The sequence below is a fragment of the Saimiri boliviensis genome, chromosome 4, assembly GCF_048565385.1.
Source record: "Saimiri boliviensis isolate mSaiBol1 chromosome 4, mSaiBol1.pri, whole genome shotgun sequence".
Classification (NCBI taxonomy): Eukaryota; Metazoa; Chordata; class Mammalia; order Primates; family Cebidae; genus Saimiri; species Saimiri boliviensis.
The window spans coordinates 34,167,005-34,189,171 of NC_133452.1; the positions used below are offsets into that span (position 1 = coordinate 34,167,005).

Genomic DNA, 22,167 nt, shown 5'->3' on the forward strand with positions numbered 1-22,167 from the left:
CGGTCCCTTCAGTGTGACATCTTCTCAACTACAGGTGCCAAAACTGCAGCTCCTAAGCTTTTCCCTTTACAAATGCCCTCAGGACAATCTTCCATGGGAATAATCAGCTTTTACTATTTTTTCTTTTTTCTGATAAGGCTACTCCAATGGGGCGAGACAGGGGTTGTGTACAGGGAAATTGCTCCCATAAATTGTAAATACCTTGCCCTGCCACACTTACTAATATGTTTTCAGCTACTTGCTCAGTTTTTCTTAAGATAATGAAAAGTAAGTGTATAAATGCTTATTTTCATGCCTGAAATAATTACTGTCATCCCTTGCCAGTCATGGGGAGAAAAAATTGCATCTGAAAAATTCTGGGGCTAGCTGAATGGTTGGTTGACAATACTTTTCTGTGGAAAATAAAAGGGTTGACAAGGACAAAAAATAATGGCTAGATATATATAATACCTAAAAGCAGAGTAAATAAAAGTCTAGTCGGCATCTTGTCCAAAACAGATAATATTTTTCATTGAAAACTTGTTCAGGCAGAAAGTCCTCTACCAGAGTACCTTTTTCATTGTTCTAGAACCCCTGTTGCTGTTCTGTAATCTGTTAGGGCACCCAGTTAAAGGATTGAGAACCATTATCTACTGGCTTGATACTTAATGTTTTGCATTTGCATTCTTTCTGTATATAAACCCAAAGGCTCTCCCCTTCACAGGTCTTGAAAGGCAATTGTGGGGCGGGACCAAGATGACCAACTAGAAGCAGCCTCAATCAGAGGTTCCCATCGAAAAGAAACAAAACAGCCTGTGAATCCTGCACTGGCAACCAAGGTATCCAGGTTCTGTCATCAGCACTGACTAGGTGGCTGGCATGACCTATGGAGAGGAAGGAAGAGCAATGTGGTGCTGCGGCCCTCCTGAGAGCCACACATGACAGGGGAAAAAGAAAAAAATAAAGAATCAACAGAAAAAATGCTGAAAACTAAAAAAGCCCGAGTGCCTCTTCTCCAAATGATTGCAATACCTCTCCAGCAAGGGCACAGAACTGGACGGAGGATGAGATGGATGAATTGACAAAAGCAGGCTTCAGAAGGTGGCTAACAGTAAACTTCACTGAAGTAAAGGAGTGTGTTTTAACAATGCAAAGAAATTAAGAACTTTGATAAAAGGCTACAGGAGCTGCCAGCTAGAATAACCAGTTTAGAGAGGAACATAAATGACCTGACGGAGCTGAAAAACACAGCATGAGAACTTTGTGAAACATACACAAGTATCAACAGCCAAACCGATCAAGTGGAAGAAAGAGTATCATAGATTGAAGATCATTTGCTGAAATACAGCAGGCAGACAGGATTAGAGAAAAAAGAATGAAAGGGAACAAACAAAATCTCTAAGAAATGTGGAACTATATAAAAAGACTGAACCTATGAATGACTGCAGTACCTGAAAGAGACAGGGAGAATTCACCCAATTTGGAAAACACACCTCAGGATATTATCCAGGAGAACTTCCCCAACTTGGCAAGACAGGCCAACATTCAATTTCAGGAAAAACAGAGAATACCACTAAGACACTCTATGAGAAGATCAACCCAAAGACAAAATGAAAGAAAAAATGTTAAGAGCAGCCAGAGAAAAAGGTTAGGTCACCTACAGAGAGAAGCCCATAACACTAACATGGATCTCTCAGCAGAAACCCTAGAAGCCAGAAGAGACTGGGGGCTAATATTCAACATTCTTAAATAATTTTCAACAGAGAATTTCCTATCCAGCCAAACTAAGCTTCATAGGGAAGGAGAAATAAAATCCTTTTCAGAAAAGCAAATCCTGAGGGATTTTGTCACCACCACGCCTGCCTTGTAAGAGCTCCTGAAGGAAGCACTAAACACAGAAAGGAAAAACTTGTACTAGCCATTGCAGAAACACATTAAAATATAAAGAACAATGACACTATTTAAAAACCTCATCATCTAGTGTGCAAAATAACCAGCTAGCATGATGATGACAGTATCAAATTTACATATAACAATTTCAACTTGTAGAGGGTGGGTTAATATTGTTATGTGTAACATTTAACATTTACCAACTAGCATCATGATGACAGTATCAAATTTCCACATATTAACAATATTAACAATATTAGGGTGTACACATAACAATTTACCAGTCTGTGTCTTTTAATTGGGGCTACATGCCCCAATTAAAAGACATAGACTGGTAAATTGGAGAGAGTCAAGACTCATTAGTGTGCTATATTCATCTCACATGCAACGACATACATAGGCTCAAAATAAAGGGATGGAGGAAATTTTACCAAGTAAATGGAAAGCAAAAAAAAGCAGAAGTTGCAATCCTAGTCTCTGCTAAAACAGACTTTAAACTAACAAAGATTTTAAAAAGTCAAAGAAGGGCATTACATAATGGTAAAGGGATCAATGCAATAAGAAGAGCTAACTGTCCTAAATATATATGTGCCCAATCCACCCAGACTTATAAAACAAGTTCTTAGAGACCTACAAAAAGACTTAGATACCCACACAATAATAGTGGGAGGCTTTAACGCCCCACTGTCATTATTAGGCATATCAATGAGACAGAAAACCAACAAGGATATTCAGGACTTGATCTCAGCTCTGGATCAAGTGGACCTAATAGATATCTACACAACTCTCCTCCCCAAATCAACAGAATATGAATTCTTCTCAGTGCCACATGGCACTTATTCTAAAATCAACCACATTATTGGAAAGAAAACATTCCTCAGCAAGTGCAAGAAAACTGAAATCATAACAGTCTCTCAGACCACAGTGCAATCAAATTAGAATTCAGGAATAAGAATCTCACTCAAAACCACACAACTACATGGAAATTGAACAACCTGCTCCTGAATGACTCCTGGATAAATAATGAAATTAAGGCAGAAATTAAGAAGTTCTTTGAAACCAGTGAGAATAAAGTGACAATGTACCAGAATCTCTGGGACACAGCTAAAGCAGTGTTAAGAGATAAATTTATAGCAATAAATGTCCACATCAGAAAGTGGGAAAGATCTCAAACTGGCATCCTAACATGACAATTGAAAGAATTAGAGAAGCAAAAGCAAACAAATCCAAAAGCTAGCAGAAGAAATAGGTAATATCAGAGCAGAACTGAAGGAGATAGAGACACAAAAATCCCTTCAAAAACTCAATGAATCCAGGAGCTGCTTTTTTGAAAAAAATTAACAAAATAGATAGACTGCTAGCTAGACTAACAAAGAAGAAAAAAAAAGAATCAAGTAGACATAATAAAAAATAATAAAAAGGATATCACTACTAACCCCACGTAAATACAAACTACCATCAGAGAATACTATAAACACCTCTATGCAGAGAAACTAGGAAATCTAGAAAAAATGGATAAATTCCTGGACATATACATCCTCCCAAGTTTGACCTAAGAGGAAGTTGAATCCTTGAATATGCCAATAATAAGTTCTGAAATTGAGGCAGTAATTAATAGCCTACCAACCAAAAAATAAGAAAAAAAAAAGCCCAGGAACAGATGAATCCATAGCCAAATTCTACCAAAGGTACAAAGAGGAGATGGTACAATTTCTACTGAAACTATTAACAATTTAAAAGGAGGGACTTCTCTCTAACTCATTTTATGAGCCAGCATCATCCTGATACCAAAATCTGGCAGAGACACAAAAAAAAAAAAAAAGAAAGAAAAACTTCAGGCCAATATCCCTGATAAACTTCAGTGCAAAAATCCTCAGTAAAATAATGGATAACCGAATCCCACAGCCCATCAAAAAGCTTATTCACCATGATCAAGTCAGCTTCATCCATAAGATGCCAGGCTGGTTCAACATATGCAAATCAATAAACATAATCTATCACATAAATAGAACCAGTAACAAAAACTGCATGATTATCTCAACAGATGCAGAAACAGCCTTCGATGAAACTCAATATCGCTTCATGTTTAAAACTCTTAATAAACTAGGTATTGGAATATATCTCATGGAATGTATCTCAAAATAATAAGAGCTATTTATGGTAAACCACAGTCAATATCATGCTGAAAGCATCCCTTTGAAAACTGGCACAAGACAAAGATACTCTCACCACTCCTATTCAACATAGCATAGGAAGTTCTGACCAGGACAATCAGGCAACAGAAAGAAATAAAGGATACTAAAATAGGGAATGAGGAAGTCAAATTTTCTCTGTTTGCAGATAACATGATTCTATATTTAGAAAACCCCATCATCCATCATCTCAGCCCCAAAACTTCTTAAGCTGATAAGCAACTTCACCGGTCTCAGGATACAAAATCAATGTGCAAAAATCACAAGTATTTCTATACACCAACAATAGACAAGCAGAGAGCCAAATCACGAACTCCCATTCACAACTGCTACAAAGAGAATGAAATATCTAAGAATACACTAACAAGGTATGTAAAGGATCTCTTCAAGGAGAACTGCAAACGACTGCTCAAGGAAATGAGAGGACACAAACAAATGGTAAAAAAAAAAAAAAAAATCCATCTTCATCAATAGGAAAAATCAGTACCATGAAAATGGCTAGTGCCCAAAGTAATTTATAGATTTAATGCTATTCCCACCACACTACCATTGATATTCTTCACACAATTAGAAAAAAACTACTTTAAATTTCATATGGAACCGAAAAACAGCTCATATATCTAAGACAACTCTAATCAAAAAGAACAAGGCTGGAGGCATCATGCTACCTGACTTCAAACTATGCTACGAGGCTACAGTAACCAAAACAGCTTGGTACTAGTACCAAAACAGACATACAGACCAGTGGAACAGAACAGAGACTCAGATATTACATTACACATCTACAACTATCTGTTCTTGAACAAACCTGACAAAAACAGCAATGGGGAAAGGATTCCCTATTTCATAAGTGGTGCTGGAAAAACTGATTAGCCATATGCAGAAAACTGAAACCTGACTCCCCTTCCTTGCACCTTATACAAAAATTAACTCAAGATGGATTGAAGACTTAAATGCAAAACTCAAAACCATAAACACCCTAGAAGAAAACCCAAGCAATACTATTCAGGACGTATACATGGGCAAAGATTTCATCACAAAAAAGCCAAAAGCAATTCCAGTGAAAGCTAAAATTGACAAATAAGATCTAATTAAGCTAAAGAGATCTGCACAGCAAAATAAACTATCATCAGAGTGAGCAGGCAACCTACAGAATAGGAGAAAATTCTTGCAATCTACCCACCTGACAAAGGTCTAATACCCAGAATCTACAAGGAACTTAAACAAATTTGCAAGGAAAAAAAAAACCCTTCAAAAAGTGGGCAAAGATGAACAGACACTTCTCAAAAGGAGACATTTGTGTGGCCAACAAACATATGAAAAAAAGCTCAACATCACTGATGGTTAGAGAAATGCAAATCAAAACCACAATGAGATACCATCTCACACCAGTTAGAATGGCATTCATTAAAAATAAAATGTTTTTAAATGAAAGGCTATTGAAAGAATAAAGAGTAGTATATATAACATATTTTTGTATACAAAATATATATATTACCCATATTAGTGTGTGTACACACACACACACACACACACACACACACACACACAGCTCTACAACATTTGAAGTGTTAGGGCTGTCACATTTCTTTATTTTTCTAAAACAAATACCCTCATACTAAACTTCCACTCACCAAAGATGGCAATAATTGTATCTTTTATTACTGGTGCTTCCCTTTTCCATTTCATAAAATATTATGCATTTTTACAAATTATCAAGGCAATTAAGAAGTATTATTTCCCCAGACTAGTCTCTCATACATTTGTTGAAAGGATAAAATTTTAAAAATCTTTTCTCTCTGCATAATCCCCAAGAGGCCTACTCCCAGGTGTGAAGAGGAAATAACAATTTGGGGGTGGGGGGCACTAGAATTCTTTTGCTGCATAAGGATCCTCGGAAGCACCTGTTAAGATGTAAATGTTTGGCATCCATCCCGGAGATTATGATTCAGTAAGTCTGAGGCAGGGCCCAGAGATTTGTATTTTGTGTGTTCATGGAGTTTAATAAGTAATTTTAATAGCAAACTTTAGGAACAACTATACAGAACTAAACTAAGCCTTGTATTTGTGAAAGATCTCAGATTTTTTTTTAATTGTTATAAAAATTTAAATCACTATTCATGAACTCTAGTGGTCCAAAAATTGTGGTTGGCAGTTTACCATAATTGTATGAGATATATCTATTTTTTGAGCCCCCCACTTGTTTTCATTATGGTAAAATATACGTAACATAAAATTTGCCATCTTAATCATTTTTAAGTATACAGTTTAGTGTCATTAAGTACATTCATGTTACTGTGCAGCCATCACCACCATCCATCTCTGAAACTTTTTAATCTTCCCAAACTTTGACTCTGTATCCACCAAACACTACTACCTTCCCATTCTCCCTTCCCCTGGACCTTGGCAACCACCATTCTGTTTTCTATCACTATGAATTTTGAGTATGAATTTTGGGTACCTGGAATTATACAGTATTTATTACATGGGATATAATTATGATTACATAGACTCATATAGTATTTATAATTTTGTGATTGGCTTATCTGACTCAGTATAATGTCCTCAGAGTTCATCCATGTTTGAGCATGTATCAGAATTTCCTCCTTTTTAAGACTGCATTATATTCCACAGTATGTATGTGCCACATTTTGTTTATCCATTTATCTATCAATGGACACTTGTGTGGCTTTCACCTTTTGGCTATTTTCAATAATGCAGCTATGAACATGTGTGTGCAAAAATCTATTCAAATCCCTGCTTTCAATTATTTGGTGTATATACCTAGAAACGGAATTACTATAACACTCACAATACTCTTAGTAAGGCAGAAGAATGCCTGTTTATTTTATCCTAAAATTCCTAAAACATAAGTTTAATTCTGATTTTCTAAAGTGACAAATGTAAAAGTGACTTTATATTTGTGAGTTTTTGCTCTGCTTGCTCCTTTCATTCAGGTCTCCACATTTAAGTTTGTTTCTGTTTCTTCCCATTTTCAAAATGCTTCTCCATGACAAGATACACCATTCCCATGACTTCAATCAATTTCTCCATCAAGGGCTGTTTCCTTCTACTGCGATTGCCTGATCAGCCATAACTTCATTAGTACATAAACTATCTCCCAGGAATGTTGTTCTCCCAGGAGAAACCATTCTTTCTTCTCCCAGACCTTCTACATGTCTTGTTCCATAGATTCTTTCTCCAAAGGCTGTACCTGCTTAAGCCATCCCTACCTTTAGTGGCCCACCAGACCTATTTCAACTGTGGAATACTGCCATATGCATGCACATGCACACATACAGACTTGGCCTTTGCTCTAATTCACACTCAGGACTGTGTGTTCTCCCTACACTTCCCTAAGTAGTAGAAACAGTAACCAGGAAAATGGTCCTAGTTTTCAATCCCGAGAGAAAAACAGGCCTTGCAGGAAAAGACTGAAAACAAAAACCAGGAAAAGACTGAAAACAAAAACAGGGATATTCATGGCAGCAGGCTGTCACAGTCTCTCCTTCCTATCTCAACTGCAGTAAGTCCTTGGCCAGGTCCCTTTGTGTCCTGCATGCTGCCTATTGCAGAGGCAGTTGAACCACTTGCTCTAATTGACCAAGAGCCAAATGGTCTGAGGCTGTTTGAAGTCTCAGGAATTCCATGTACCAGACATTATAAAACATATTTCAAAAAAATCTGCTGGAGTCCCTAAAGTCAGACAATAGAATCAAAAGTTTCCTCCTGAGTAGACTGTGCCCAGAAATTAGCAGTTAGACTTTCCATGGCTCTAGACCTGTAGAGGGGTAGGGACTGCACAGGTCAGTCCAGATTAAGCTTCACATGAGCTGCTGTCTTCAGCTGACACATACAAGTGCTCTTCGGAAAAAGAGTAATAAATTTCTTATTAAAGTGGCAAGTGGCAGGGATTGTTTCTTTACACAATCATAAGGAAATAGGAGAATAGGCCAAATTTTAAAACCAGAATCCAAAGAGTAGGAGAAAAACCCTAGATTTCAAAATAGGAACTCTTTTTTTTTTTTTTTTCAGGTAGAATGAACTTTTATTAGTGTCTTTTCTTCAGACAAGGACCTCACAAGAAATTAGGATAACATAAAAGCAAAATAGGTTGTTACAAACATTAAGCACTATATCAGTACCTCTGTCTGACTTGGTTTCAGAGCAGTTTTTCATTTTGCTGACTGTGAAGCTGAACTCTCAGGAACCATGGTGAGGAAATAGGCTGTTCTGCCTGGGTAGTATAATATGGATGGGGCAGCTGTTGAGTGTGTCTCTGTCCCTGAAGCTGTTACTTCCCTATTGCCCCATCTTGCCTTATTGACCTCTTGACTAGAAGGTAATTATTATTTTTTTTTTATTGCATTTTAGGTTTTGGGGTACATGTGATGAACATGCAAGATTGTTGCATAGGTACACACATGGCAGTGTGCTTTGCTGCCTTCCGTCCCCTCACCTGTATCTGTCATTTCTCCCCATGCTATCTCTTCCCACCTCCCCACCTCCTGCCCCTCCCCCATTTCCCCCCAACGGAACCCAGTGTGTAGTGCTCCCCTCCCTGTGTCCATGTGTTCTCATTGTTCAACACCCGCCTATGAGCGAGAATATACGGTGTTTGATTTTCTGCTCTTGTGTCAGTTTGCTGAGAATGATGGTTTCCAGGTTCATCCATGTCCCTACAAAGGACGCAAACTCATCGTATTTGATGGCTGCGTAATATTCCATGGTGTATATGTACCACATTTTCCCTATCCAGTCTATCATCGTTGGGCATTTGGGTTGGTTCCAGGTCTTTGCTATTGTAAACAGTGCTGCAATGAACATTCGTGTGCACGTGTCCTTGTAGTAGAATGATTTATAATCCTTTGGATATATACCCAGTAATGGGATTGCTGGGTCAAATGGGATTTCTATTTTTAGGTCCTTGAGGAATCGCCACACTGTCTTCCACAATGGTTGAATTAATTTACATTCCCACCAACAGTGTAAAAGTGTTCCTATTTCTCCACATCCTCTCCAGCATCTGTTGTTTCCCGATTTTTTAATGATCGCCATTCTAACTGGTGTGAGATGGTATCTCAATGTGGTTTTGATTTGCATTTCTCTGATGACCAGTGATGATGAGCATTTTTTCATATGTTTGTTGGCCTCCTGTATGTCTTCTTTTGTAAAGTATCTGTTCATATCCTTCGCCCATTTTTGAATGGGCTTGTTTTTTTCTTGTAGATCTACTTTAGTTCTTTGTAAATTCTGGATATCAGCCCCTTGTCAGATGGGTAGACTGCAAAAATTTTTTCCCATTCTGTTGGTTGCTGATTCAGTCTACTGACTGTTTCTTTTGCCGTGCAGAAGCTGTGGAGTTTGATTAGGTCCCATTTGTCTATTTTGGCTTTTGTTGCCATTGCTTTTGGCGTTTTGGTCATGAAGTCCTTGCCTACACCTATGTCCTGAATGGTTTTGCCTAGATTTTCTTCTAAGGTTTTTATGGTATTAGGTCTGATATTTAAGTCTTTAATCCATCTGGAGTTAATTTTGGTGTAAGGTGTCAGGAAGGGGTCCTGTTTCTGCTTTCTGCACATGGCTAGCCAGTTTTCCCAACACCATTTATTAAACAGGGAGTCCTTTCCCCATTGCTTGTTTTTGTCAGGTTTGTCGAAGATCAGATGGTTGTGGGTATGTTGTATTTCCTCTGAGGCCTCTGTTCTGTTCCATTGGTCTATATCTCTGTTTTGGTACCAGTACCATGCTGTTTTGATTACTGTAGCCTTGTAGTATAGTTTGAAGTCCGGTAGTGTGATGCTTCCTGCTTTGTTCTTTTTGCTTAGAATTGACTTGGCTATGCGGGCTCTCTTTTGGTTCCATATGAAGTTTAAGGTGTTTTTTTCCAGTTCTGTGAAGAAGGTCATTGGTAGCTTGAGGGGAATAGCGTTGAATCTGTAAATTACTTTGGGCAGTATGGTCATTTTCACGATGTTGATTCTTCCTAACCATGAACATGGAATGTTTCTTCATCTGTTTGTATCCTCTCTTATTTCGTTGAGCAATGGCTTGTAGTTCTCCTTGAAGAGGTCCCTTACGTTCCTTGTTAGTTGTATTCCTAGGTACTTTATTCTCTTTGTAGCAATTGTGAATGGCAGTTCGTTCTTGATTTGGCTCTCTTGAAGTCTATTACTGGTGTATAGGAATGCTTGTGATTTTTGCATGTTGATTTTGTATCCTGAGACTTTGCTGAAGTTGTTTATCTGTTTCAGGAGATTTTGGGCTGAGATGATGGGGTCTTCCAGATATACAATCATGTCATCTGCAAATAGAGACAATTTGATTTCCTCCTTTCCAATTTGGATACTCTTTATTTCTTTTTCTTGCCTGATTGCTCTGGCTAGAACTTCCAGTACTATATTGAATAGGAGTGGTGAGAGAGGGCATCCTTGTCTAGTGCCAGATTTCAAAGGGAATGCTTCCAGTTTTTGCCCATTCAGTATGATATTGGCTCTTGGTTTGTCGTAAATAGCTTTTATTGTTTTGAGATACGTTCCGTCAATACCTAGTTTATTGAGGGTTTTTAGCAATAAAGGGTTGTTGAATTTTGTCAAAAGCCTTCTCTGCATCAATCGAGATAATCATGCGGTTTTTGTCTTTGGTTCTGTTTATGTGGTGAATTACGTTTATGGACTTGTGTATGTTGAACCAGCCTTGCATCCCCGGGATGAATCCTACTTGATCATGGTGGATGAGCTTTTTGATATGCTGTTGCAATCGGTTTGCCAGTATTTTATTGAAGATTTTTGCATCTATGTTCATCATGGATATTGGCCTGAAATTTTCTTTTCTTGTTGAGTCTCTGCCGGGTTTTGGTATCAGGATGATGTTTGTCTCGTAAAATGATTTGGGAAGGATTCCCTCTTTTTGGATTGTCTGGAATAGTTTCAGAAGGAATGGTATCAGCTCCTCTTTGTATGTCTGGTAGAATTCAGCTGTGAACCCATCTGGACCTGGGCTTTTTTTGGGTGGTAGGCTCTTTATTGCTGCCTCGACTTCAGACCATGTTATTGGTCTATTCAGGGTTTCGGCTTCTTCCAGGTTTAGGCTTGGGAGGTTGCAGGTGTCCAGGAATTTATCCATTTCTTCCAGGTTTACTAGTTTATGTGCATAGAGTTGTTTGTAATAATCTCTGATGATGGTTTGGATTTCTGTGGAATCTGTGGTGATATCACCTTTATCGTTTTTTATTGCATCCATTTGGTTATTCTCTCTTTTCTTTTTTATTAATCTGGCTAGTGGTCTGTCTATTTTGTTGATCTTTTCGAAAAACCAGCTCCTGGATTTATTGATTTTTTGAAGAGTTTTTTGTGTCTCTATTTCCTTCAGTTCTGCTCTGATCTTAGTTATTTCCTGTCTTCTGCTAGGTTTTGAGTTTTTTTGATCTTGCTCCTCTAGCTCTTTCAATTTTGAGGATAGGGTGTCAATTTTAGATCTCTCCTTTCTTCTCATGTGGGCACTCATTGCTATATATTTTCCTCTAGAGACTGCTTTAAATGTGTCCCAGAGATTCTGGTATGTTGTGTCTTCGTTCCCATTGGTTTCGAAGAACATCTTTATTTCTGCCTTCATTTCATTGTTTATCCAGTCAACATTCAAGAGCAAGTTGTTCAGTTTCCATGAAGCTGTGCGGTTCTGAGTTAGTTTCTGCATTCTGAGTTCTAACTCGATTGCACTGTGGTCTGAGAGACTGTTTGTTATGATTTCTGTTCTTTTGCATTTGCTGAGGAGTGATTTATTGCCAATTATGTGGTCAATTTTAGAGTAGGTGTGATGTGGTGCTGAGAAGAATGTATATTCTGTGGATTTGGGGTGGAGAGTTCTGTAAATGTCTATTAGGTTTGCTTGTTCCAGGTCTGTATTCAGGTCCTGGATATCCTTGTTGATTTTCTGTCTGGTTGATCTGTCTAATATTGACAATGGGGTGTTAAAGTCTCCCACTATTATTGTGTGGGAGTCTAAGTCTCTTTGTAAGTCATTAAGAACTTGCCTTATGTATCTGGGTACTCCTGAATTGGGTTCGTATATATTTAGGATCGTTAGCTCTTCTTGTTGCAGTGATCCTTTTACCATTATGTAACGTCCTTCTTTGTCTCTTTTGATCTTTGTTGCTTTAAAGTCTATTTTATCAGAGATGAGAATTGCAACTCCTGCCTTTTTTTTGCTCTCCATTTGCTTGGTAGATCTTCCTCCATCCCTTTATTTTGAGCCTTTGTGTATCCTTGCATGTAAGATGGGTTTCCTGGATACAGCACACTGATGGGTTTTGGCTTTTTATCCAATTTGCCAGTCTGTGTCTTTTGATTGGGGCATTTAGTCCATTGACATTTAGGGATAGTATTGTTATGCGTGAATTTGATGCTGTCATTTTGATGCTACCTGGCTGTTTTGTTGGTTAGTTGATGCAGATTCTTGATTGTGTTGATGCTTTTTTACCATTTGGTGTGTTTTTGGAGTGGCTGGTACTGGTTGTTCCTTTATATGTGTAGAGCCTCTTTCAGGAGTTCTTGTAGAGCAGGTTTGGTGGTGATGAAATCTCTGAGTGCTTGCTTGTTCACAAAGGATTTTATTTTTCCTTCACTTATGAAGCTTAGTTTGGCTGGATAGGAGATTCTGGGTTGAAAGTTCTTTTCTTTAAGGATGTTGAATATTGGCCCCCAGTCTCTTCTGGCTTGTAGCGTTTCTGCTGAGAGATCTGCTGTGAGTCTAATGGGCTTCCCTTTGTGGGTAACCCGACCTTTCTCTCTGGCTGCCCTTAGCATTTTCTCTTTCATTTCAACCCTGGTGAATCTGACAATTATGTGCCTTGGGGTTGCTCTTCTTGAGGAATATCTTTGTGGTGTTCTCTGTATTTCCTGGATTTGAATATTGGTCTGCCTTGCTAGGTTAGGGAAGTTTTCCTGGATAATATCCTGAAGAGTATTTTCCAGCTTGGATTCATTCTCTTCATCACATTCAGGTACACCTATCAGATGTAGATTAGGTCTTTTCACATAGTCCCACATTTCTTGAAGATTTTGTTCATTCCTTTTTGCGCTTTTTTCTCTGTTCTTGCCTTCTCTTTTTATTACATTGAGTTGATCTTCGACCTCTGATATCCTTTCTTCTGCTTGGTCAATTCGGCTGTTGAAGCTTGTGCATGCTTCACGAAGTTCTCGTGTTGCGTTTTTCAGCTCCATCAATTCACTTATACTCCTCTCTATGCTGTCCATTCTCGTCAGCAGTTCGTCCAATCTTTTTTCAAGGTTCCTATTTTCTTTGCGTTGGGTTACAACATGTTCTTTTAGCTCATTGTAGTTTCTTACTACCCACCTTCTGAAGTCTGATTCTGTCATTTCATCACCCTCCTTCTCCATCCGGTCTGGTTCCCTTGCTGGTAGGAGTTGTGATCCCTTTTAGGAGGAGAGGTGTTCTGGTTTCGGGAGTTTTCATCCTTTTTGCGCTGGTTTCTTCCCATTTTTGTGGGTTTATCCACCTGTTGTCTGCCTCTGTCCCAGGGAGTTGGAGCTTTATGGGTTTCTGTTGCACTACTGCCTTTTTTGATTTTTCTTTCAGGTCGGACCTGCCCAGCTAGCAGCAGGCCTAGCCACTGCCTGCCCGCAGGGGCTTTGCTGAGCTGCTGTGGGCTCCGCCCAGCTGTTCTGAGCTCTTCCCTGTAGTCCTTTTTATATGGGTGTAGTTAGAACTGTCTCGGCAACGGTGGCCCCGCCTCTGTTATGGTGGACTCTCTCTGTTGTGGCAGGTTGCCTCGGCAACGGCGGGTTGCCTTGGCAACGGCAGCCTGCCTCCATAGCGGTGGAGAGTCTCAGTAATGGCGGAAGCCCCTCCCCCACGGAGCCGGACCGTCCTGTTCAGCTGTGCTTGGTTTGAAGGGCTCAACCCAGAGGGTTTCCAATTACTGTTTTTGTTTTCGTTGTTGTTGGGGGTGGAGGGGTGGGACCAACTGAGCCTGATCACCTGGCTCCCTGACTTAGAGTCTTTTCTTTTAAGTTGAAAGACCTCGCGTTCCGGTCGCTTGTTGAAAAGGCGCCGGGATCTCCCGTGCTGCGACTCACGGAGTCGGCTCGAACTGCGGCGCCGGCTCCTGGCGGATTTTTTGCCTAGGAATCTCCTGGCCTGACTTGCTATTTCAGATGAATGGGCTATTCTGCCGTCTCAGGGCTCTGCTCGCCAGCTAAGAGGGCTCCCAGACCAGTGGCTTTTGTACGGAGAACCTCAGCAACAGGGAGTGGTCACAGCACCCGCGCGGGCGGAATCAGCCCCGCGGGGGCCAAAACAGCCGCACCGGCTGGGGCTGCGACGCTGGCGATCCCTCTGCCTGGGTATCTCCTGGTCTGTGGGCAATAAGAGTTCATCTGGAAATGCGGCGTCCACTCACCCTCTGCACTTTCACTGGGAGCTGAATTCCTGAGCTGTTCTTAGGCGGCCATCTTCCCAGCATTCTCAATAGGAACTCTTCTACACTCCACCCCACACCCAGCTGAAATGACTTCCTCATACTCTCTGCACCTTTCCAGCTAAACTACACCAAAAAAAAAAAAAAAAAGGTATTGAATCCGTTGTTCCATCCTCTCTAACCACGACTATATTTCCACAGCAGCATTGGACCTATTCTGCCAAGGCATTAATTGAAATAAAACAAAACAAATCCAGGAAAATATTATTAAGTATTAAATCTATTAAATCATTTATTGAAGAAATCATGTTTTGATGGTGGTGCAGTGAAACTGGCAGTTTTATACATTGCTAATTGCATTCTAAATATGCACAATCATTTCTAAAAGCAATTTAGCTGTATGTATCAAGAACGATGAAAAATATTTCACATTTTAACTTCACAATTATGCTTCCTATTAATGTGATCTAAATTGAGTAAAAATATTTTCTATGACTATATATGAATATGTATTTATAGTAGTGATATTTTAATAGGAAAATAAAAGAATATCCAACATATGAATAATGTTTAAGCAAGTTACAGTACAAATAGGTATAGACTGTTGCTATTTCTACCTTTATAAACAAGGTAAAAATGTAGCAAATGCAAAAAGGTACTTGAATTATGCAACTACAACTATGTAAAAAAATCTGCACAAAACAAATATCTGTAAGGATGAACAGCAAAAATGTTGCAAACTATTCAAATATAAGGAAGAACACAGTGTGACTACCTTAACATACCACACCTTAATACACATTGGTGTGTTAAGGTAGTCACACTGTGTTCTTTCTTATATTTGAATAGTTTGCAGAATTTTTGCATTATTTTTATAATGAAAGGTGTCTAGCATGTTTAAGTAATTGGCCTCATGTGGTCATATAAAATCACTATTAAAACAGTTTTACAGTGATTATCAAAATATTTACTCTAATACATAGAGTTTCTCTAATACATTTTAGTTTTCTTTAAATGTATATATATTATTTTTCTCATTTGGAACTCATCTAAGATGATTCTAAATGCTCTAAAAATCTAATGCATTTACTTCATTTAACCTGCTAAGCCAGCTATTTTATAGTCTAGTGCCCAAATGGATGTCTCAAATGTGTGCAAATACAATGGATTTTCAAGCTTACTTAATTCCTAACCATTTATCTTGACAGAGGCTTGAAAGTTATATTATTTTCTCTCAAGATACTAGTGAAATGGTTCTGATTGTGTAATTTTCAACAGGGCCAAATAAAATATTCACAAGTTACATAGCTGTGATGTTTTTAACTCCATATACATGTGAGAACAAATACCAACAAGCAATGGAAAATATGAAACATTTAAAAAGAGTCTAGTGCAAAGGCTAGAGATTTAGTGTCACTGATCACGTTCTGGACAAAGAAATGTGAAAGATGTACATTATTTAAGAAGCACTTGTATTTATTTAAAGATAATTTTTAAATTAGTATCATTTCAGAACAAATGCTTGCAATGTCTCATTCCTGTTTGCAGATATTGCTAATGAAAGCTGAATTCAGATCAGAGCATTACATAAGGACTGCAGAGAGAAAGATGAATCAAAGTTCCACGGGGTAGCAATTTAGGAAGAAGGGGAAAGAGTTGCAAAAGTGTGGCAGTATGATCTCCCTTTTATCACCTACTCCTTCCACACCTCCTTCTGAGCTAGAGTGTGAGAAAAATTCCCTATAGACTGTTGGTGAGTTTCAAAGCTCTCTGGTCTCCTTTCTCTTTTGTGAGTGAGTTGTCACTCACAGAACAAAAAAATAAAAAACAAAAACAAAAAAACAACAATAAGAAATGTTGGTGTCCAAAGCACATTGCAGGGGGAGTGCCCATCTCTTTCCTTTTTGCTAGTGAGAAGCGTGGTAGAGACCAGTTTGCCATTTCCAGGCCTGTTGATGCTTTACCTTCTGTTCACACAGCTGTCAGATCACCAGGCCTCAGACAAATGAGGAAATGTCCTTTCTCTGTGTCGTCTTAGCAGTAGTCACTGAATTTTTCTGCCACTTCAATCTGTATTTTTTATGGCTTTATGACGCTTAGTCTCATAGTTTTATCTAAATACTTGTTGTTGATTGTTTCTAGCATTTTTCCAGGAGGTAATTTAAATTTGTGGTCAAAAGCTTCCCATCACATCAAGTCAATACCGATCAACACTCAGAGTTGGAAGCGACTTCACAAATAGCTAGCAGAAGACTAATCGTTTTACAGATAACAGATCTAAAGTCGGAAGAAGTCAGACAACTGGCTTAGTTTCTGTAACTTAGAATATCTAACTTAATAGGGTCACAGGATCTGAGAGTTAAAATTATCCTTACATTAATCAATTTGATCAAATAAATACTTTAAGTTTCTATATAGCAAAGAAAAAAGAAACTATAGATAAAATCAAAAGGCAAAAACATTTTGAGAAATAATTTGCAACACAACAAAGGTTTATGTCCTATAATAAAGAGCTCCTCGAAACAATAAGAAAAAGACGAACAGCCCAGTAAAAAATAATGGGCAAAACATTTAATTTAGCAACTTACCATCATACTGGGAATTCCCTTTCCTGCTCCTCCATGGTGAACCTTCTGTTCCCTGGATCCTCTGTCTTCCTCATTTCCAAGGAGTGCATTCTCCAACAGTCCTGAGAAAGGATGCAAGAGAGGTAACTGTTTTAAGATCTTAGGGGTCTAAAAATATATTTCTTATAGCATACATTTGATTGATGGTTTTGTTGTACACAGATTTCTATGCTTAAAAAAAACACATAAATTGAAATATTATTTTATGTCATTCTTAACCAACATTACTTATTAATGGGATCTGTTTGATGTTAGGCACTGCACAACTTCCCAAACCTTGGACTTAGAGTGAATACTGCCACCCTCATTTCCTGTTCCCAGGTAATTTTCACAGGGTATTTACTTGCTTTTAATTGCATCAACCCAGATTTGCAAAGATGACATCATTGAATGGTACAAGTCTCAATCTAAAGAGAGAACTATAAAGTGAACTACTTCCATTTAGTAATTCACAAAGTATCTAAAAGATAATGTCAGTACATTTTTCTCAATAACTTAAAAATTCCAGGGGTTAGGGTTAAGGTTAAGGTTACAGTTTGGGGTCAGGTTCAGGGTCAGAATTAGAAAAAATAAAGAAAGAAATTTTTTTTTTCAATTTCCACGGCACCTACCCTATGTATTTGCTGTAGTTCCCTAGGGCACCTCAGTGCAAGGTTTGAGAACATCAGATCTGACCTTTAGGGGAAAAGTAATGTTAGATCACTTTATTATGTATGTAGAGTATGAGCATATTTTTCCTGTATGTGTATATATACTAAATACACATATATGTATGTATCTGTGTGTGTATACACACACATGCAAATATCTGCCATCTTATCTGTGTATGTGTATATACACCCTATATGTACGAACATATATATCACATAAATTTAAATACTTTAAAAATTAAAGTCTTCTATACATCAAAATGATGGTGATTATCTCTATGTGGTAAAAATTAGGGATGATTCTTACTTCTTTAAGCCTTCTATGTTTATACTTCCCATTAGGTTCAATTTTATAACCAATGAAAGCAGTAAAGCTCCATTTGAAGCAAAAGAAATTAAACTAGAAAATAAGCACACAGACCGAAGTTCCAACTAGCTTCTTTTAATAAGAAAAGCAAGTTGGAACTTATTCAAAAAACAATTTTCCTGCTGAAAATGCATTTGAACCATTGTAAATAATCATATTAGAGACAAATTAGGGTAAAAGTAATACTCGTCTATAGCTCAACTAAGAACTGAGAAAAAGACTTTCTCTCATTCAAGTATCAGGCATTTTTCATTTAAAAAGCATGAGCTCCAAGTAAAAATACTCTTAAAAATAGGTAATACAATCCCTTCCAAAAATAGATACAAACCCACAACACGCACTTCAAATGTATTGTCATGAAGCTGATGAAAAGTTTGAACTGTCCTCCTGGATCAGAGAACTTAATGAAAGAACTGCCTCTGTAAATGCTAGAACTATTTGGGGGCAGGGGAAATGGAAGGTGAAAATAAGACCATCACAAAAATAAATGTCACATTTAGATACCACAGAGAGGAGGGCAGATAGAATGAATTCAAGGACCCAAAGAACAAGCTTGAGAACACTGTGCTAAATCAAAAGAGTTTAAAAGGACTAGAGAGGACAGTGAAGCTGTGGAAGACAGACAAAGGAAATGAAGTATACACTTCTTTAAGGTCCCTAAAAAAGAAAACAAGAAGACCCAGAAAGGTACTCAAAATGTAACTTAAAAATAATTTTTGAAATAAATACTTGAATCTATGAATTCAAATGTCGCATGATGTTTCACCAAAAATTCCTGGAGTGATCAAATTGGTAATGTGTATTTTCTGGTAAAGATATAAAATTTCAAAGATAAAGGAAGAATCTTGTCATATATGAGGGGGAAAATATCAGATAAACTTCAACTTTCTGTCAAGTCCTCAGGGAAATGATTATGCACTTCAGAGAGTTTTATAGTTGAAGTGTTCTCCAGGCATAAACAGACAAACAGTAGACATTTTCATACATAGATGAATTTAGGAACTATGGTCCAGGAAGACTTCTTAAAGAAATAAACTTCGACTATTTAATAAAAGGAAGAAGAAACTATGGTAAAGTGGAGGCAGTTAACATGAATCCATCTGAATGTAAAACTGAGCATGAGTTGCTGTGGCCATGGCAGTGACAGGTTGGTCTGTGGACTCCATTGGTCATGCCATGTACAGAGGACTATGACTCATCCAAATAGGAAGGTGGCTGTGAGGGAAGGTGAGGGGTCAGGGGAAGATGGATAAATGTTGTTTAAAACAAGTATCTCATGTACAGTCTAAATAATGTTCTGTGTCACTATGTTATGCTATTAAAAATACCTATTAGAAACCAAAGGCTGTATATCTTTTAGAGAAAATAAATAGAAAGATAATAAAAGAAAAAGAGATCGCAGGTAAAATATGGTCTACTGAAAAGCTGAGTTCAAAGTAAAGTGGGATGGGAAAGTTGAAAATGAAAGAATCAACAAAGACTTACCTGGCAAATGTAAAATGAAACAGGGTCATGGTAATGATATCAGACAATGTGGAATTCAACTCAAAAAGCACAAAATATGGCAAAGAGAGGCACTTTGGGACATGCCTACAACCCACAATAAAAATCTAACAGTTATGAGTATTTGTGCATCAAATAATTTTTTTAAAATTCATAGAAACAAGAAATACAAAAATAAACACAGAAACACCAGTATATATGGGAGATGAAGTCATCGCTTCATGATACAGATTAAATAAAAGGAAAAATAATGAGCCAAATGGCCTAATCAATAAGATATATATGGCCAGGCGCCGTGGCTGATGCACTGTGGGAGGCCGACATGGGCAGGAGATTGAGACCAGCCTGGTTAACATGATGAAACCCTGTCTCTACTAAAAATACAAAAATTAGCTGGGTGTGGTGGCACATGCATGTAACCCTAGCTACTCAGGAGGCTGAGGTAGGACACTCCCTTGAAACAGGGAGTCGGAGGTTGCAGTGAGCAGAGATCGCGCCACTGCACTCCAGCATGGCAACAGAGCAAGACTGCGTCTCAAAAGAGAAAAGAAAAAAAAAAAAACTATATACATTAATTTAAATCCAACTCAATGCACTTTTCGAGTACACATTAAACATATTCAAAATTGACCATATATCAAGCCACAAAAACTAAGAAATTCCTGAAAGTAAAAATAATGTAGATAACATCTTCTACACTAAATATATAAATTAATCACAAAATTAGAAAAGCAAAATACACTGCTATGTGTAAGTTTCAATTTCTCTCTCATACAACTTTTACATCAAAGGTAAAACTACAAATCAAAATAGTTAGACAATTAGGAAATACCAATAGTTCAAATGCCACATAATAGAAATAATAGGATATGGTTAGAGCAGAGAGAAATGTATGTATTTAAATACATATATATATATAATTAATATTACAAATAAGTTCATAAGATATTTAAATTAAAAAGTTGAAAAAACACAAACGAAAGGAAACAGGAATTTAAAAAAAATGAAATAGAAAATAGCAGAACTAATAGAGAAACAGAAGATTTTAGTCTTTGGAATAAAAAATACATTTCATAAACTACTAGCTAAGCTAATTAAGAAACCTAGAGAAAGACATAAACAACAAATAAAAATTGGTGGCCAGTTTTACCACAGGGTCTTGTACATAAAGATGTTCAGTGAATATTTGCTGAATGATTAAAAGAAATAATTAATGAAGACACTTCAAGGCTGCAGTGAACTATGATTGCACCTGTAAACAGCCACTGCACTCTACCCTGGGCAACATAGCGAGATCCATATTTTTTTTAAAAATGTTCTATTTTAAATTTTTTCACATGATTATATTTCATTGAGTTCTAAGATTCATATTTTAATAATCCATTTAATTCTAAGATTCACATTTTAATATATTTGAAATTGAGACTTATCTTGCTATTGATTGTATCTGACAATAGCTGCAGATAGATTTGGTTGTTATTTCTGGTGACATGACTGCATGACCACAATCTCTTCACATTTCCCTCAACATCCATTTCAAAGTCACTTCAGAAGAAATATGAATTCTACTCGTTGACTGAGCATCTTTCATGGCCACCTTCTGATAAGCTAAAGACCCTGTCATCATCAAAACTTATAGAATGGGTGTCAACAATTTGGAAGAAAATCCAGGAGGCAATAGGATTGTTTTAGGAAGTACTGTATATTATCTCTCGGTTGGTACAGAGATCATGGGGAAATCATGGGGAAAATTCTTTCCCCAAGAATATCATGGGGAAAAACAATGATAACAATTACTTTGGCTTGAAAAGTAAATTAGAAAAGTCAGACATTGGCTGCAAAGTCTCCAGAGACTATCTACATTACATGGTCTCCAGTTTGTTAGCTCGGTCTCTGTTGGAACGTTTTTGATGTGTAATGTGCCTCCTACAACACCACCACCAAGTGGCTCTTCTATTCCTCCTCCACTATTCTACAACAGAGACTCAGCTCTGTGGCTGGCACTCTTCATCTTCTTAACAGATCCCAGAAACTGACTGCCTAAGCCCAGGATTTCCAAGTCTCACCATGCTTGGTATATTCATGGCTGAGCTTCACTCTACTGGTGCAATACATAAACATTTCATTGATGTTCTTATATCAAACTGTTTTCCAGAATTGTGATTGGAGATAACAGTGTTTGGGGGTACCAGTCCTAGTCAGACCTTCTCCGTGATCTGAACTCCTCAATATTACGTGACTCTTGGTTCTAGCAAACAGAACAACAGGAAAGAATCCACATTTGACATAGAGACCCACACATCATTAGGGTGAAAAGAACACCTCCCCCGAAACTTAAAGCTATTTGGGTTTTCTAGTTCTAAGCACTGATACTTTGCATCATATTTTTTAGTATGTTAAATAGTAATCAAACATTACATTTTTAACATATATTTCTATTCATTTTGAGAAGTTGAAACTAAAAGAATGGGCTGTAAGGGCTATAATTTTTATGGCAAACAACAAACAAATAATGAATAAA

At 37.6% G+C, this 22,167-nt stretch overlaps 1 long non-coding RNA gene across 4 annotated transcripts in view; it reads right to left on the reverse strand.

Annotated features, from left to right (window-relative positions):
- LOC141584260 (uncharacterized) overlaps positions 1–22,167 on the reverse strand; it is a 331,739-nt gene that overhangs the window by 245,764 nt on the left and 63,808 nt on the right. For 3 of the 4 annotated variants that reach the window (XR_012517176.1, XR_012517178.1, XR_012517177.1), the window contains exon 3: positions 17,088–17,188. The exons of the other annotated variant lie outside the window; for it this stretch is intronic. This is a non-coding gene — a long non-coding RNA (uncharacterized LOC141584260). The remainder of the gene's footprint in view (positions 1–17,087; positions 17,189–22,167) is intronic. 4 annotated transcript variants of the gene reach the window in all.